The sequence below is a fragment of the Sceloporus occidentalis genome, unplaced genomic scaffold (assembly GCF_023333645.1).
Source record: "Sceloporus occidentalis isolate IW3139 unplaced genomic scaffold, rSceOcc1.0.p SCAF_3, whole genome shotgun sequence".
NCBI classification, from domain to species: domain Eukaryota; kingdom Metazoa; phylum Chordata; class Lepidosauria; order Squamata; family Phrynosomatidae; genus Sceloporus; species Sceloporus occidentalis.
This window is the reverse complement of record NW_028316983.1, coordinates 2,943,166-2,959,920: the sequence shown is the minus strand read 5'-3', so window position 1 is coordinate 2,959,920 and position 16,755 is coordinate 2,943,166. Positions and strand designations below refer to the sequence as shown.

Here is a 16,755-nt window from a genome sequence, read left to right as displayed (position 1 = left end):
CTTCTGGTCGCAAACATTTTGGATAAAGGAGACTCAGCCTGTATTGATTTCAGCTAACCTAGCCATATGTGTCTCTGTAAAATTAACATACTGTCCACATGCATAAATTACACTATATACACATTTCTGTTTATAGGACAGGTGCGCACCCCAACAAGGTTTGGCCTCTTGTTCAGTCTATATAAAAGAAAAGTTTTCCATCCTCCTAAGAGCGGGCATCCGTAATAATAATAATAATAATAATAATAATAATAATAAGCACCTGCCAATCTTGCAAGGGACAAGCTTTCTGGCCCTCAAATAAGGGACACCCTTTATAGTAAAGGACATCTGGCAAACCTAGTTAGCAGGTAAAACCCTTTTTATTTAAACAGGTATTTGGTGATTAAATTGCTGGTTAGAACAGTGTACAATAAGTGCTTTCATCTTTATTGTTACTATTTGTATACACACACACAGAGTAACAATTAGTATAAGAAAATGTGTGTGTGTGTAAACAATAACAATAAGGATGGAAGTATATAATCTCTTTCATGCATATATATATACACATGTGTGTGTCTGTGTCTGAATGGTATACTGATATACTGGTATTGCAACTGAATTCAATTTTTTAAAATCACTTTTTACCATCAGGTTTTTAGTGCCTCTTGTTTTAACCTTGGGTCCCCATGTCAGGAGCAAGATGGGATATAAAGTCAAGAAATAAATAAAAGTAGACATTTATTTTGCAATATCTGAGTAGAACCGCAGATTACCTCTTGAAAATCTCTCATTCACAGGGCCACCATAAACTGAAGTAGACGGCAAACAACCACAACAATAAATGTCTCTGCTCCCCATTTGCAAACCAAAGGTACATGAAGAGAGGTGCATAAGATTACTGCCAGCCATGGTTTTGCAGGAAAGTCCCAATCCCCTGATGTACTACCTTTTATCCCCTTGGCAGACCACAAGCTAAACAGAAGTCGACAATGTGATGGCAATGTGACAATGTGAAAGGAAGTATTAGTGCCACTCTCTTCTGCTTTGGTCAGACTGGACCTGGAATACAGTGTCCAGTTTTGGGCACCGCACTTAAAGAAGGATATGGACAAACTGGAAGATGTCCTGAGAAAGAGCAACCAAAATGATCAAACATCTGAAAACCAAGCCTTATAAACTGGGCATGTTTAGCTTGAAGAAGAGAAGAATGAGAGGTGATATGATAACTATCTTTAAATAACGGAAGGGATGTCATGTAGAAGAGGGAGCAAGCATGTTTTCTGCTACTCCAGACACTAGAATGAGAACCGAGAGATTCAGATTACAAGAGAAGAGATTCCACGGAAACATCAGGAAGAACTTTAAGAGCTGTCTGACAATAGAAAGGACTTTGGAGGTCTTTAAACAGAGGATGGATAGCCACCTCTTGGGAGTGTTTTCACTGTGTATTCCTGCATGGAAGGAGGCTGGAGTAGATTATCCTTGCAGCCCCTTCCAGCTCTTAAGATTATGTGATTCTGCAAAGGATATTTTGCCAGAGAAGAGAAGGCTGAGAGCTGATATGATACAGCTATCTTTAAATACCTGAAAAGATTGAAGATGGAGCAAACTGGTTTCTGCATTCCATAGGATAGGATCTGAACCAACAGATCAAACTCCAAGGAAGGAGATCCCAACTAAATATTGGGAAGAAAGCCCTTCAATAAGAGCTGTTTGACAGTGGAATAAACTCCTTTGAGACATGCGGACTCTCTTGCCTTGGAGATATTTAAACACAAGGAGATTTTAAAACATCTGGATGGTCAGAGATGCTTTAGTTGTAGATTTCTTGCATCAACAGCAGAAGGGGGATTTATGGAATCACAGGACTGGAAGGGAGCCCCAAGGGCCATGTAGTCCAATCCCTTGCCATGCAGGGATTTGTAAATAAAGGGCTGTTGAGAGGTGACTGGCCAACCTTTGCTGAATTCTTCAGTTCTCCAAAAGGTAATCCACCACTTTTCAAGGCAACTTGTCTCACCATCTATTCCCAAATTATGTGGCCCCTCCAAGATGTTCTCAGACTGCAATTCCCAACACTCTTCCCACTGGATATGCTATGTAGGGAGCTGATGGGAACTGGAGTCCAGTGACATCTGCAAGACTGCATGGTCTCCACCCGCAGTTTTTGGTTCCTCTGACAGCCGTGGGTTGCTTTGGAGCTGCAAAGACAAGAGCCAGAAACAAACAGAGAGGCCAAAGCGCATGGCCCGGAGCCCTCTTGGCGCCCACAGGGTCTGGGATGTGTCTTGTCTCGCAGTCCAGTTTGACTCACCAGGCAAGCTTGCATCACAAGCTGCCAGAAACAAAAATCTCTCTGGCTCAGCCAGTCTGCATTTTACCACAATGACAAGCTGACACCGTCACACTCACCAGGTGAACTGTGGCATCCATCTGGAAACCTCACACAGTAGCCATTCTGGCAACTAAAGCCAAGGACAGGAGTGGGCAAGTGGCCACATCCTGCAAGAATGACGTTCTCCCCTCCACCCACAAAAAAAATTCCCCCCTAACATTTTGAAGACCCGACCATTAAGGCTTATGAAGATGCAACTGCTAGCCAAGAAATAAATGGATGCAAGGTTTTCAGAAACCTTGCCTCAACATCAGGGATGCAAATCCTGTGGGTGGGATACTGCTGGAGTGCAGTTCCATGCAGCTCCTAGCCAATACAGCTAATGGTGATGGATGCTGTGAGCTGTAGTCCAATAACATCTGGAGGGCCACAGGCTTTCCACCTTTTTCACAAACTGACAACTGTATCAACCCAACTAACTGACAACAAAGGGCTGGATCTGAGCCAAATACTTAGTTAAATGCACTTAGGAATCTAAACAATCCCCATGACCAGAGTGCCTCTGAGCATGTGCAACAGTTCTCATCTTGTGCCACTCTTGTGCTTAGTTCTAAATTTTGTCCAAACCATCCACAACAGCAGAATGAGCCTCTCTTGGACGTAATTGAGCATGCCCTTATATTTTAATCAGCCTTCAGGACGCAGGAACATGGAGTGAGTACCTCTGAGGACATGCCAAGTCCAGTGCACCTATCTAGCCTATTTCATTTGCAGCTGATTGCTACCAGTCTGGGGTTTTACACAGAGTGCCATCAGTGGTTTGAGTGTTGGACTATGACTCTGGAGACGAAGGTTCGATTCCCACCTCAGTCATGAAACGCACTGGATGACCTTGGACAAGTCACACACTCTCAGCTTCAGGGAAAGGCCATGGTGAACCTCCTCTGAACAAACCTTGCCAAGAAAACCCCATGATACCCTTAGGACAGGGTGACAAGGCACCACAAAATGTAGAACATTCAAAGACAAGGTACCACAAAATGTAGAACATTCAAGAAAAATGTAGGACATTACAAAAGAATATCTAAACACAATCAGCCCTTCGTACCCACAGATTGTTGATCTGCGCATTCAAGCATCCATGGCTTGAAATGCATTTGGTATAAATTCCAAAACGCAAAGCTTGATTTTGCCATGTTTCATAAGGAATACCATTTTACTATGCTGTTATATTTAATGCAATTTGAATTTTGATATCCACGGGGGGGCCCTGGAACCAATCCCCAGCAGATACCAAGGGCCCACTGTATAAATGTAAATTTATGCTTCTTAGTCATGCTCAAAATGGAGGGCATTTTCAAATTCCTTCTGGACACAAGGTTGAAATGTAGGGCATGTTCTGGAAAAGGAGGGCCTCTGGTCACCCAGCTTTAGGTTCACCAGAAGTCGGAAACGACCTGAAGGCCCATGGCACAGCAGCCATCAGAAGAAAAGCTGTGATGAGCCAGAAACCTTTGGCTGCCCACTGCCATGGCTGCCTGTCTTTTTTGAGATGCAGGTGGGGGGGCATGACTGTGGCACAAAGGGACAGGGAGAGGCTGGGGGCATGACCAAGCCTTTGTCTCCATCTCACTTGCAAAGCCTTTCCATCTGGGAAAGTGCCACCCAGTGAGTTACAAGCCAGACGTTGCCCATGCTGCCCGTCTATCTCACCCTGCCCACTCTCCAAAGCTTGGCCATCTGCTGCCCCCAGCGCTCAGCCAGACACGGGAAGAGCTTGCTGGCTTGCATGGGAGGAGGTATCCCAATCCACCTGAAGCCGATTAAGCGGAGGAAAGGAGGGAGAGAAGGAAGGAATGAAGGGACGGTGGAAAGAATGAAGGGCAGAAGGAACGAAGGAAGGAAGGAAGGAAGGAAGCAAGGAAGCAAGGAAGGGACTGTGGAAGGAATGAAGGATAGAAGGGACAGTAGAAGGGAGGGAGGGAGGGGAGCGGCAGTTAGACCAGGGCAGACAAGACCCATCTAGCCTGAGCCTCCATTTGGGGCCAAATACAAGAACTGTGTGCCCCAAGCGCCCATACAGAGCATGCCCACCTTTGCCTGCAAGCCAAAGATCTTGTCCTTCTCCACCCCCTGGGCACATTCTTCCATTCCTCTCTTCTCCCCTCACCCAGACTTCCATCTTTTCCCTTGACAAACTGCAGACACTCATTGCACCTTGCAGACGCTCTCAACCACCCCTGCCTTCCTCAGCTCAGACACACAGGCTGCCTTTGCAAAAGGGAAGACACACACATGCACATTTAGTCTGGCAAAAGAAAGAGGGAACACCCAAGGGCACTGGCTCTCAGGCAGAGGCTGGACGCTGGTGGGCTGCCCTGCCCCAGCCATGCCACGAAGCCCGGCCTGCCAGGGATGGATGATGGGGGGACAGGGAGGCAGGAGGGAGAAGAGAGGCTGGCGGGAGAAGTGCCATGGCAACCACCTCCTGCACACGAAGTACCATTTGTGCTGCTAATTGGCAGAGCTAATTGTCCCGCTTAGCGGCGGGCAGGCATCCTCCACTGGGTTTTGCCCTCCTGGCAGGCCAACACATGCCACCCTCCCAGCAAGCCCAAAGAAAAAAAGACAAGAAGGAACTAAGCCTACAAGTTGCAGTGTGGGTAGGGTTGCCATTTCATTCTCTTTCAGAAAACCAGGACAAAACTATACAAGATAGGATTGGGGCAGCTTATCAACCCATCCACCCCTGCCTAAAAATAAAAGGCCCCCCCTCCACCACATTTTGATATTTAACATTGCATACAGTCAGCCCCCCGTCCATGGATTCAACCACCCAAGGCTTCAAAATATTTCAAAAATATAAAAAAAACCCAAAAACCAAACCTTGCTATTTTACTACACAAGTCTACATAATGGGACTTGAGCATCCATGGATTTTGGTATCCACAGGGGTCTTGGGACCAAACCCCAGCGGATACACCAATAGCCCACTGTATTTCGGTTGTTGTCTATTTATATATAAGAAACCAATTTACATTCTGGGATTTGGGACATTTTTCAAACCCTTCAATCTGGAATTTTCCTGGTTTCCCAGGATGAATGGTAAGCCTAAGTGTAGAGGAATCCAAAGCCAATTGATCTGGCCAATGTTTTTCAGAAATGGGGCACCCCAGAGCAGTGGCATCATGAGGGCTGGCATCATGAGGGCTGGCATTAACTTATGGTGTCACCCCTTCCCCATTCATCTTCTCCCATCCCACACCATAAACAATCCTTAGTCATGTTTTTTGTACTCATGTGACTCACAAATCGTAATTCCCACATATCACTGAATGCAATGTTAATATTTGTGACATAAAACAACTAGCAAAATTGAAATGAAACCCTGAAATTACCATATGACACTCACAGCCTCAGTACATCCATGTACATATTTTCAAGCAGTTGAAGTGAACATTCAGTAAAAGGTGATTTTTTAAAATAAGATTTTTAAAAAATAAAAATTTATTGTTTTTTAAAAATGTAAAAAAAATTGTTTTAATTTTTTTAAAAAATACCTTGGACCTTTCTGTTCTCCTCCTACTGAGTCTCAACCCGCTCACACCATCTCTTCAGCCTTTTAAAGGGATGCAGGTGAACACAATGGCCAATTTCTGCCAAAATGCAGATGCTTGAGGAACAATGGTGTGACCTCCCCCTTAGGCAGCACCCCCTGCACCCCACTAGTGATGCCATTGCCCCAGAGCAAGCACCCAGCAAGGACAGCAACATCCATTTAGGAGAGGGATAGGGCAGGAAGGCAAAAAGAGAAAGTCGAAGGGTAAGAGAGGGACCCTAGGGAAAAGGCAGCTGGCCAAACTCAGGAGGCTGGCCCAGTTCTGAAAACAAAGCATCACCTGGGATATTGTGTCCAGTTCTGGGCCCCACAATTCAAAAAGGATGTGGAGAAACTGGAGCGTGTCCAAAGGAGGGCGACCAAAATGGCGAAGGGCCTGGAAATCTGCCTAATGTGGAATGGCTTAGGGATCTGGAGATGTTTAGCTTGGAGAAGAGACGATTAAGAGGTGATATGTATAAGTATTTGAAGGGATGTCATATTGTTTTCTGCTGCTCCAGAGAATAGGACCAGGACCAGGAGCCATGGATGCAAGCTATAAGAAAAGAGATTCCACCAAAACTTTAGGAAGAACAATGTGAAGTCGAGGGCTTTCATGACTGGCATCCATAGTTTTTCTGTGGGTTTTTCGGGCTATGTGGCCATGTTCCAGAAAAGTTTATTCCTGACGTTTCGCCAGCATCTGTGGCTGGCATCTTCAGAGAATGCATTCTCTGAAAGCATTCAGCATTCTATGAAGATGCCATCCACAGATGCTGAAGAAACGTCAGGAATAAACTCTTCTAGAACATGGCCACATAGCCCAAAAAACCCACAAAAAACGATTAGGAAGAACATCTTGACAAGTAAGAGATATTCCACAGTGGAAGACGTTCCCTTAGAGAGTGTTGGAGTCTCCTTCTTTGGAGGTTTTTAAACAGAGGCTGGATGGCCATCTGTTACGAGTGCTTTTATTGTGTATTCCTGCATGGCAGAATGGGTTGGACTGGATGACCCTTGGAGTCTCTACCAACTCTGATTCTATGATTCTGTGTCACCCCAGTGCGATAACTCGGTGTCACCGCCAAACAGGCAGCCACCCTACAGCACTGGTCAGCGGAAGCTGCTGGCAGAGGGAAGTATCTGATCTGGGCTGCTTCCCTCCATCCATGAAGCAGAGACAGGGGCAGAAGGAGGCAAAGAAAAGACCCCCCAAGGATCCCCCTGGCCCTGCAGGAAGGGGAGCAAGGGGCACACGGGAGGAGGATGCCGCTGCCATTGTTGCAGCAGTGCCAGTCAGCACCTTGGATGCCGAGGGGGATGCTGGTGGGGTCTTGGGATGCACTGGGTGTTCCCCCCTCTCAGAGGTGTCACCCAGTGGGGTCCACACACCCCTGGACCACCCCAGTGGTGTCCCTGAACAGTTTTAAAAACCCACAATATTTACTCTTCTAAGGCAGAGGTGGGATGGTCCTCTCATTGTTGTTGGGACTCCAATTCCCATCAGCCATGGCCAGCATGGTCCAGACTGGGGGCTGATTTTATTTATGCCTATATATATGTATTTTATTTATACAGTGGGGCCTTGGTATCCACTTGGGTTTGGTTTCAGGACCCCCACACACACCATGGATATCAAAATCTGTGGATGTTCAAGTCCCATTAAATAGAATGGATAGGGAAATGCTGTCTCTTATATAAAATGGAAAAAACATGGTTTGCTTTTTGCAGTTTAAAAATATTATCAAGCTGTGAACGCTGGAATCTGTGGATAAAAAGTCTATGGAGCCAACTGTATTTTATATTTGTATTTATTTCATTTGCATGCCAGCTTTCTGTCCAAGTGGAACCTAAGGCAGCTTCCAGAAAAAGTCAGTTCTAAACCCACTAAAATTACCATATAAAACAATATAAAATCATTTAAAAGGCATAGAAAATGTTAAAAAGATAAAAACAAAACCCTACTCTTTGTCCAGATCTCAGGATGGCACACAAATAAAGCCAGCCTATTGAATTTTAAACATCAAGCATAACTAGAAATTGTTTTTAAAAAGTTCAAAACATATGAAACCGTCCAGAGATTAAGATACAGACTAAAAGAAGATTTAAAGCATGCACATGGGAGGGTTTGCGTGCAGGACTCGGACTCTGGAGACCCGGGTTCGATTCCCCATTAGGCATGGATGACCTTGGGTCAGTCACACTCTCTCAGCCCCAAAAAATCCTGTAATAGGGTTGCCTTGTTATTGTTGTGTGCCTTGAAGCTGTTTCTGACTTATGGTGACCCTAAGACGTATTCTTGGTGAGTTTCTTCAGAGGGCAGTTGCCATTGCCATCTTCTGGAGCTGAGAGAGTGTGACTCTCCCAAGGTTTTGAACGTTGGTCTCCAGACTCATAGTCCAACTCCCAAACCACTACACCACACTGGCTCTAAGAAGAGTTTAGATACTTTTAAATAAATTAAAATCACGTACATGGGAGGGTTTCAGCCTAAAACTAGGACTCTGGAGATTGGGGCTCCGTTTCCCATTCGGCCATGGGAACCCACTGCATGACTTTGGGGGCGCCACACCCTCTGAGTCCCAGAAAACCCCATGATAGGGTCACCATAAGTCCGAAATGACTTGAAGGCACACAACAACAACCAACATGGAATGGTTCTTTGCAAAACCAATTGGGGGCCCAAAATCTTTAAGAACAAACATTCCCAAAATGGTTAACTAAAACAACTGCAGTGTCAGTGCCAGTCGGGCCCCTAGAGAGAGGGTTTTCCATAACTGGGGTGCCACATGTTGACTGCAGTTTCCCCAGTGATTCAGCCAAACCCTGGGGAGGGAACCAAACCTGACCAGTTTGGGGCTCCTGCAGTAGCACCCCATGGTCTCTGTACCCCCAAATTGTTGACTATGAACTGGTTGCTCCAGAAGTTTATTATCTATGTTAAGGAGAGGAACATATGCTACTCTTATTCTCATGGTTATATCTGAAATGCATTTAAACTATTTTAAATTAGTGCTGTTTTCAATAGGAAAATAACACAAACACTAACACATGCATCCCCTTCTGCCCTTTCTTTTGATTTTGCATGCTTTTTTAGGAGAGCCATATGGTGTAGCGGTTTGAGCATTGGACTAGGACTCTGGAAACAAGGGTTCAAATCCCAGCTTGGCTAACTAAACCCACTGGGTGACCTTGGGCAAGTCACACTCTCTTAGTCTCAGTGGATGGCAATGGCAAACCCCTCTAAAGAAACTTGCCATGAAAACTCCACAATAAGTTTGCCTTAGGCTCACCATAAATCAAAAAGACATGAAGGCACACAACAACATACTGTGATAATGTAGTTTTAATGTGATTTTGTGTTTAAAATTTTATTGTTCTGGTTTTAGCTGATCGTAAGCAACAGCCAGCATGGCACAGAGGCTTGAGTGTTGGACTATGGCTCTGGAGACTAGGGTTCGATTCCTCACTTAGCCATGAAGTCCTCTGGGTGACCTTGGGCAAGTCACACTCTCTCAGCCTTGGAGAAAGGCCATGACAAAGACTCCTTTGAACAAACCATGCCAAGAAAACCACATTTTGGAAACAACTTGCAATTAATAGGGTCACCATGAGTGAACAGACATAAGTGAACAGGCAACTCAAAGGCATGTAATATACAACATACAACACACAATATACAACACAGGACCCAAATACACTGCCTAAAGGCACCAAATCTCACCTGATCTTGGAAGTTTAGCAGGGCCAGCCCTGGTTAGGGCTTGAATGGGAGACTGCCAATTAATACCAGGTGCTGTAGGATATATTTCAGAGGAAGGAAATAGCAAAAAACCCTCAGAGTTTTCCTTGCCTGAAAGAACCCTATGAAATTAATGGGGTTGCCGTAAGTCAGCAAGCGACTTGGAAGTCATAAACACACACAACGTAACACAGGACCTAAATACGCTAATGCAGGGTGACCAGCTGTCCTCCTTTTCTAAACCATGTCCTACATTTCGACCTTCTATACAGGAGGGATTCCAAAATGTCCCCCATTTTGAACACTACTAAGAAGCATAAATTTATATTTCTTTTTTTTTTAATTTTATTAAATTTTATTATTAAAAAAAAAGAAACCAAAGCTTACTCACATACACAGCTAACACACAACAACCTATTACATATTTCCGTTACAGTTATTTACAATAAAAATACGAATACAATACAAATTCGTACAGATTCCCCTTGATCTTAAACTGTTTATAATTCTCTCATACATACCTCTCAAACGCTTCCACTCCCTAATTCTTCAAAAACCCTTCCTCATATCTTACCTCATTCCTTAACCTTCTCATTCCTATCTTCTCTACCATCTCCATCACCTCCTATCTCCTCCGCTCTATATTAGCTTCTTTCCCTCCCACTTATCACTAACTACTTAAATTTATATTTCTATGAGTGGGGTTTTTTTAAGCTTTTATTTGGTCATCTCCTGCATTTTTCTTGAATGTCCCACATTTTGCAGTGCCTTGTCCTCCTTTGCGCTTAGGACATATGCTCACCCTGCGCCAAAGGCACCAGATCCCGTCTGATCTTGGAAGCTCAGCAGAGCTAGTACTTGGTTAGTACTTGGATGGGAGGCCACCAAAGAATACTGGGCGCTGTAGGCTCTATTTCAGAGGAAGGAACTGGCAAAACCACCTCTGAGAATTCCTTGCCAAAGAAAACCCATAAACTGACAGGCAACTTGAAGGCACACATGTGTGTGGGAGAACACCATGAACAATGTGCCCCACAGTTTAGTAAGGAGAGAGAGAGAAGGGTTCCATATGGGACATCCTCACCCTACATGAGACAGCCCCTGGCAAGGATGGCAAAATGGCTCCCTTTACATTTGCAACCAAAGAGAAGGGGTAGTTTATTGGTTTGAGTGTTGAACTCTGGAGACCAGGGTGCGAATCCTGGCTCAGCCCTGTAAGCCCAATGGGTGACCTTGGGCAAGTCATGCTCTCTCAGCCTCAGAGGATGGCAATGGCAAACCCCCTCTGAAGAAACTGGCCAAGAAAACCCCACAGATATAGGTTCGCCTTAGGGTCACCATAGGTTGGAAATGACATGAAGAGACATGCAACAACAACAACAACAACAACAACAACCATTTGCAAACCTATTCTATCAATGCATACAAAGAGGGGTTGGATGACCCTCTCATTAACACTGGGTGTTAATCCCAAAGCAAACACCAAAAAACAAATATTGGGATGGGAGGACAAATTCTTGGAAGGTGCCCTGAAGGCAGCAGAAAAACTGGTCAGGTGGGTTCAAGAGCACATCAAGTTGTCCCAGGAGTCACACTGTAGAAATAATCCAGTTTGATACCTGCATGCCAGGGAATTCCATGAATTGCAGTTTGTTGAATTTCTATTCCTTTGAGTTTTTATTTGGTTGTGTCCTACATTTTTCTTGAATCTCCCACATTTTGTGGCGCCTTGTCCTCCTTTGCGCTTTGAGCATCTGCTTGAATAAAGTGCAGTTCCCAGAATTCCATAGTACTGGGCCACGGCAGTTAAAGTGGTGCCAAACTGGATTATTTCTGCAGTGTGGATGCAGCCCAGGAACATTACAGGGGTGAGTCTATCCTTCTCTAGCAACTCCTCTGAACCCTCTTGCAGAGACATGGCTGGTTTTCGGGGAGCCTGCAGTTGTGTGGGTAGGTAGTTAGGTAGAAAACAGAAGCCAGTATTGAGCCCAGGGGCACAACATACACAAATCTGCACACACACAAGCATACGCACATGCACAGTGGACTGGTTTCCCTGGTTTCTGCCAGTCGCTGTGCAGAACAGACCTAAGGAAAACACACACACATAAAAACACACCCTTCTGGGTGTCCCAGCTCTGACAAGGTGGCAGGATGAGGTTGTGCATGACACAAACTCACAAGCAGCTCAAGGGACGGAGACCAGGAGTCCCTTGGGAGTCCCCAAATACACACACACACACATTTTGCTAGAAAATTCTGCAGCCGAAGGGGAGGAAAGCCATTGGGGAGAGGGGCAGCTTTGCCCATTTGCAGGATTTGCAACGGATGGATGGGATAAGACACAGCCATATATAAAAACACACCCTTCTGGGTGTCCCAGCTGTAAGAAGGCGGCAAAACGAGGTTGTGCATGACACAAACCCACAACAAGCTCAAGTGAAGGAGTCCCCTGGTAGCCCCCAAATACACATTTTCTTTGCTGGAATCCATATTATTGTGTCTGGAGAGAGTTGTTGTTGCATCCCCCCTTCTTTCCTGCCCTGGAAAACAAACCCACAACAAAGACGGGACAACGCAACTCCAATGCCCCCTTGGAGACCCTCTTGAAAGTGGGCAAGGTGGGGGGGGGGCAGAGAAAAAGAGGCACGAATGGCCCTCCCCCACCTTCCCAAAGAGAGCCAGATGGGAGGAGGCCATGACTTTGGCTGGCCACAGATGGGCCGCTCGGCTGAGTAGCATCATGGCTGCAACACACACATACAAATACACACACACACACACACACACACACACACACACCCCTTTCCGCTCAGCGGGAGGAAAGAGGAAAAAAACACAATAGTTGTGCCCTCTCTGGATGGCAGCAAGGGGTGGGCAGGGGCGGGTATTCTTGTAAAGATGTGGGTACATGCTAGAAATAACTGTGCAGTCCCTGCTCCTGTTCCTGAGGATGGAGTGCCACTTTTCTCCAGCTTGAGAGCCCATTGTCAATCCTAAATACCCATCCTAAATGTTTCCAAGGTGGTGCAAGGAAGGTGTGCCAGGGAAGGAGGGCACACGGGCAGCTTCCCCCATCCTCCATCTTTTTTCCCTTCTTCTCACCCCCCCCCCCACCAATGTACTTTTTTGCTAGGAGCAATTGTCTGCCCAGGGCGCCCAATCTCCTGGGCAGATGGTGCAAAAGACGGCAGGCGCGCCAGGCAAGGGGGGAGGTTGGGTAGGCTGGCAGGCAGGCAGGCTGGCTGGATGGAGAGAAAAGCAGTGGGGGGGGGAGAGGAGGGAATGAGACACCCCCCTCCTCTCTTTCCCAGCCTGCCAAACCCCACCCTGGCACAGCCAAGGGAGATGCAGGAGAGAGAGGGAGGAGGAAAAACCACATGCGCCCAGTGCCAACTAACCCTGGGCACACTCTCCAGATCCAGCAGAAAGTTTCCAGGCCTGGGCTGGGGTGTTTGGGGATGGGGGGTCCCCCTTGCAAGGGAGACAATGAAGAGGGGGGCGGTAGAGGCTTGGCAACCTCCATCATCTCCATCTCGGGCAGAACAATGAAGCGGGTGCTCTTCCTTGCTTGCACCTTCGCCTGGTCGCTGGATGCCCGCCAGGGCCTGGGATTTGTTGGAGGTGAGGCTGGTGGCTGGACAGGGCAAAGGAGATGGACACTTGCTTTGCCTGGCCCAGCCCAGCCTCCTCTAGATCAGCTGCCACCTGCCAGCTCTGTCCGGCAACGCTTTGCAAGGAGGCGTTGGCACAGCTATACCCACAGCTCTGCCCTTGGCATCTTTGACACAGGGAAAGGGAGGGAAAGGATGGGGAAAGGGGGAGCCCAGCCCACCCTCCTGGCCAGGACGAGGATCCAGCCCCCCCCCAAAGGGGAGGAGAATATCCTCAGCCCCATGCCCATGGGCCCATGACAGTGCCCTCTCTTGGGGTCTGCCAAATGGGGTCTCTGCCCAGTGCCAGGGAAAAAGCTGGGCCAATCCAGGAGAAAAGGAGCCAGGCGGCCAGCCCTACCCTCCTCACCCAGGAAGGAGCTCAGCAGCCCCCCAACAACAGCCCCCACCAAAAAATCTAGGGCTGAGCAGAGGAGGAGTGGGACTTTTGGGGAAAGAAGGAAAGGAAGGGGAAGCAAGAGGGTCACCTACATATGAGCTCATGGGGCGGCAAGAGAGGAAACACACACACACAGCCATGGGGCAGATCCCCCAGACCCAAAATGAACACCCTTCTCTAGGGGCAGGAGGGGAAGAAGGGGGAGAGGGGCACTGAATTGGGGAAGGGGCGGTACTGGGACCCCACAAAGATGACCCAAGGGAATGGCTTCTGGACCTGGTTTGGGGTCTCCCGTCCCCAAATGATTGGGACTTGGGCTCTCCCATCTCCAAAGGAGTAGGATTTTGGGTCCCCCATTCCCAAAGGAATTGGGTTTAGGGTCCTCCGCCCCCAAATGAATTGGGCTTTGGAGTCTCCAGCTGGCTTGGATTGGAGGTCCCCTATTCCGAAATGACTTGGGATTGGGGTCCCCATCCCTAACTGAATTGGGGAGGGGGTGTCACCAAGTCCCCACAAAGCTGTCCCAAGGGAGGTGCTTCTGGTCCCCAGTTTAGGGTCCCCTATCTCTAAATGACTTAGATGTGGGGTTCCCCATTCCTAAATAAATTGGGGAAGGGGATGTCAGTGGCTCCCCCACAAAGGTGCCCCAAGAGAGATGCATCTGGTCCCTGGTATTGGGCCCCCATCCCCAGATGACTTAGATTTGGGGTTCCCCATCCCCAAATGACTAGAGTGTTGGTTCCTCCATCCCTGAAGGAATAAGGGAAGGGGGTGTCACTGGGTGTCCCCAAAGAAATCCCAAGGGAGGTGCTTCTGGTCGTCAGTTTGGTGTCCCCTATCCCCCAAAGGCTTGGATTTTGGGGTCCCCCATCCCCAAATGATGTGGGGTTTGGCTCTCCCATCTCCAAATGACTGAGGTTTGGAGTCCTCCATCCCAAGGGGCTTGAGCTCTGGGCTCCCCCTCCCCAAATGAATGAGGAGCTTAGGGGGGTCTTGAATAAGGGAAGAGGGCTGCCACAGGGGTGCCCCCAAAGATGCCCCAAGAGAGGTCCTTCTGGTCCCTAGCCTGGGGTCCCCATCTCAAATGAATGGGGTTAGGGGGTCATGAATTTGGGAAGGGGGTGTCAGTGGGGTGCCCCCAAAGATGCTCCAGGAGAGGCAGTTCTTGCCCCCAGTTTGGGGCCCCCATCCCCTAAAGACCTGGATCCTGGGGTCTCCTATCCAGAAATGACTTGGGGTTTGGGTCCCCCATCTCTGAGTGACTAAGATCTGGGTTCCCCATCCCTAAAGGAACCGGGGGAAAGGGTGTCTCCCAGAGATGTCCCGAAGGAGGTGGTCCCCAACCCCAAACGAGAGGGCTTGGGGGGGGTCCCCCATCCCCAAATGGCTAAGATTGGGGGGGCATCTCTAAATGAATGGGGTTGGGGGTCCCACCTCCCTGAAGGATTTGGGGAAAGGGCGCCCCCCAAAGGTGCCCCAAGAGAAGCCGCTTTGCCTGAGGAGGGAGGGGGCTGGTCCCCGGAGTCTTGGGCCCCAGCGGCGCCTGGGCTCCCTCGGGGCTCCCTCCCTCGGGGCTCCCTCGGTCCCTCGGGGCTGGGTCCCTGGCTCACCGCGCCGGTCTTGACGGGGACGTAGACCAGTCCTGCCGAGGCCCCGGCGCCGGGGCTGCCTTGTCCCTGGGGGCTGTCGCCTTTGCCCAGGCGGAAGCCCTTGGAGCGGACCCAGAACTGGAACTTGCCCTTCTCGCTGCCTCCGGGGGCAGAGGCCGCCGCCCCTCCGCCTCGCAGCACCTGGGCGATGCGCTGGTACTTGCTCCGGGTGACCGTCTTGGTCTTGGCCGAGTCGCCGTAGGTCCGCAGGCACCACTCCCGGAACTGCCGGCTGCTGCTGCTGCTGCTGCTGCTGCCCACCGCCGGCATGGCCTCCTCCGCCTCCGCCTGCTCTTCCTCCTCGGCCTCTGCCTCCGGAGCCTCCGCCGGGCGCAGCAGCAGCAGGGCCGGCGTGGGGCTGGGCATGGCCCGCCAGCTGGCCCCGCTCCCTCGGTCCCACCTGTTGGCTGGAGCCCCAGAAGCAGCAGCGGCGGCGGCGGCGGCAAGAGAAGGAGGGGACGCCCGGCAGGATGGGCGCCTTTGGTCCCAGGAAGAAGGGCAGGCAGGGCTGGGGCAGGCCGAGGAGGAGGAGGAGACACAAAGCCCGGCGGAGGGCAGGAGGAGGCCCGGGAGGGAGGCAGGGAGGGAGGCAGGGCGCCCTCCGCCCAAGCGCCGACCAGGGCCACAGCCACGGGCAGCAGAGGCAGGTGCGTCCCTCCCGCTCGGCCCTCCTCCTCCTCCTCCTCCTTTCTCTCCTCCTCCTGCCTCTCCTGCTCCTATTCCTGCTTGGCTCCAGATGCACGTGGCCCAAGAGGAGGGAGGCTCTCTCCCTCTCCCTCTCCCTCTCCCTCTCTCTCTCCTTCGGGGTCTTGGGCCCCTCAAGGCCGGGCGGGAGGAGGGCTCTCTTGCTTCTTGCTTGCCTCCTCCTGGCCAGGAATGGCCCCCCAGTCCCAGGGGAGGGGCTAGGGCAGAGCCTGGCAGGCAGGCAGCCCCTGGGCATGGGCAGAGGGCTGCCTCGGCAGGATGGCCAGGTGGGGGGGGGTCTTAGCCCGCCCCTGATGCTCCCTGATGGGCTTCCCCCCACTTACCCACCCACCCACCCACCCACTTAGGCCCGGGGGGGTCACTTTCCTCCTCCTTCTGGCCAAATATGGCCCCCGGGTCCCAGAGGAAGGCAGCCCCTGAGCATGGGCAGAGGGCTGCCTCAGGGCTGGCTGGCTGGCTGTGGTCTTAGGCCGCCCCTCATGCTCCCTGGCTGGGCTTTTTCCCCACCCACGAAGGCTGGGGGGGTCAGTTTCTTTTTCTTCTCCCCCCCCCCCCATGGTCAAAAATGGCCCCCAGGTCCAAGAGCAGAGGAAGGCAGCCCCTGAGCATGGGCAGAGGGCTGCCTGAGGGGGGGCGTTTTCTCCCAGCCAATGGGGTGGCTGGGAGCAGTCCAGTGGGGGGGGGGGTC

At 49.8% G+C, this 16,755-nt stretch overlaps 1 protein-coding gene across 1 annotated transcript in view; it reads right to left on the bottom strand.

Annotated features, from left to right (window-relative positions):
• NOL4L (nucleolar protein 4 like) overlaps positions 1-15,547 on the bottom strand; it is a 188,794-nt gene extending 173,247 nt beyond the window's left edge. The window contains exon 1 of the mRNA XM_089513435.1: positions 15,324-15,547. The gene's annotated coding sequence lies outside the window, so the exon portion shown is untranslated. The remainder of the gene's footprint in view (positions 1-15,323) is intronic.
• Between the last annotated feature and the right edge of the window lie 1,208 nt (positions 15,548-16,755).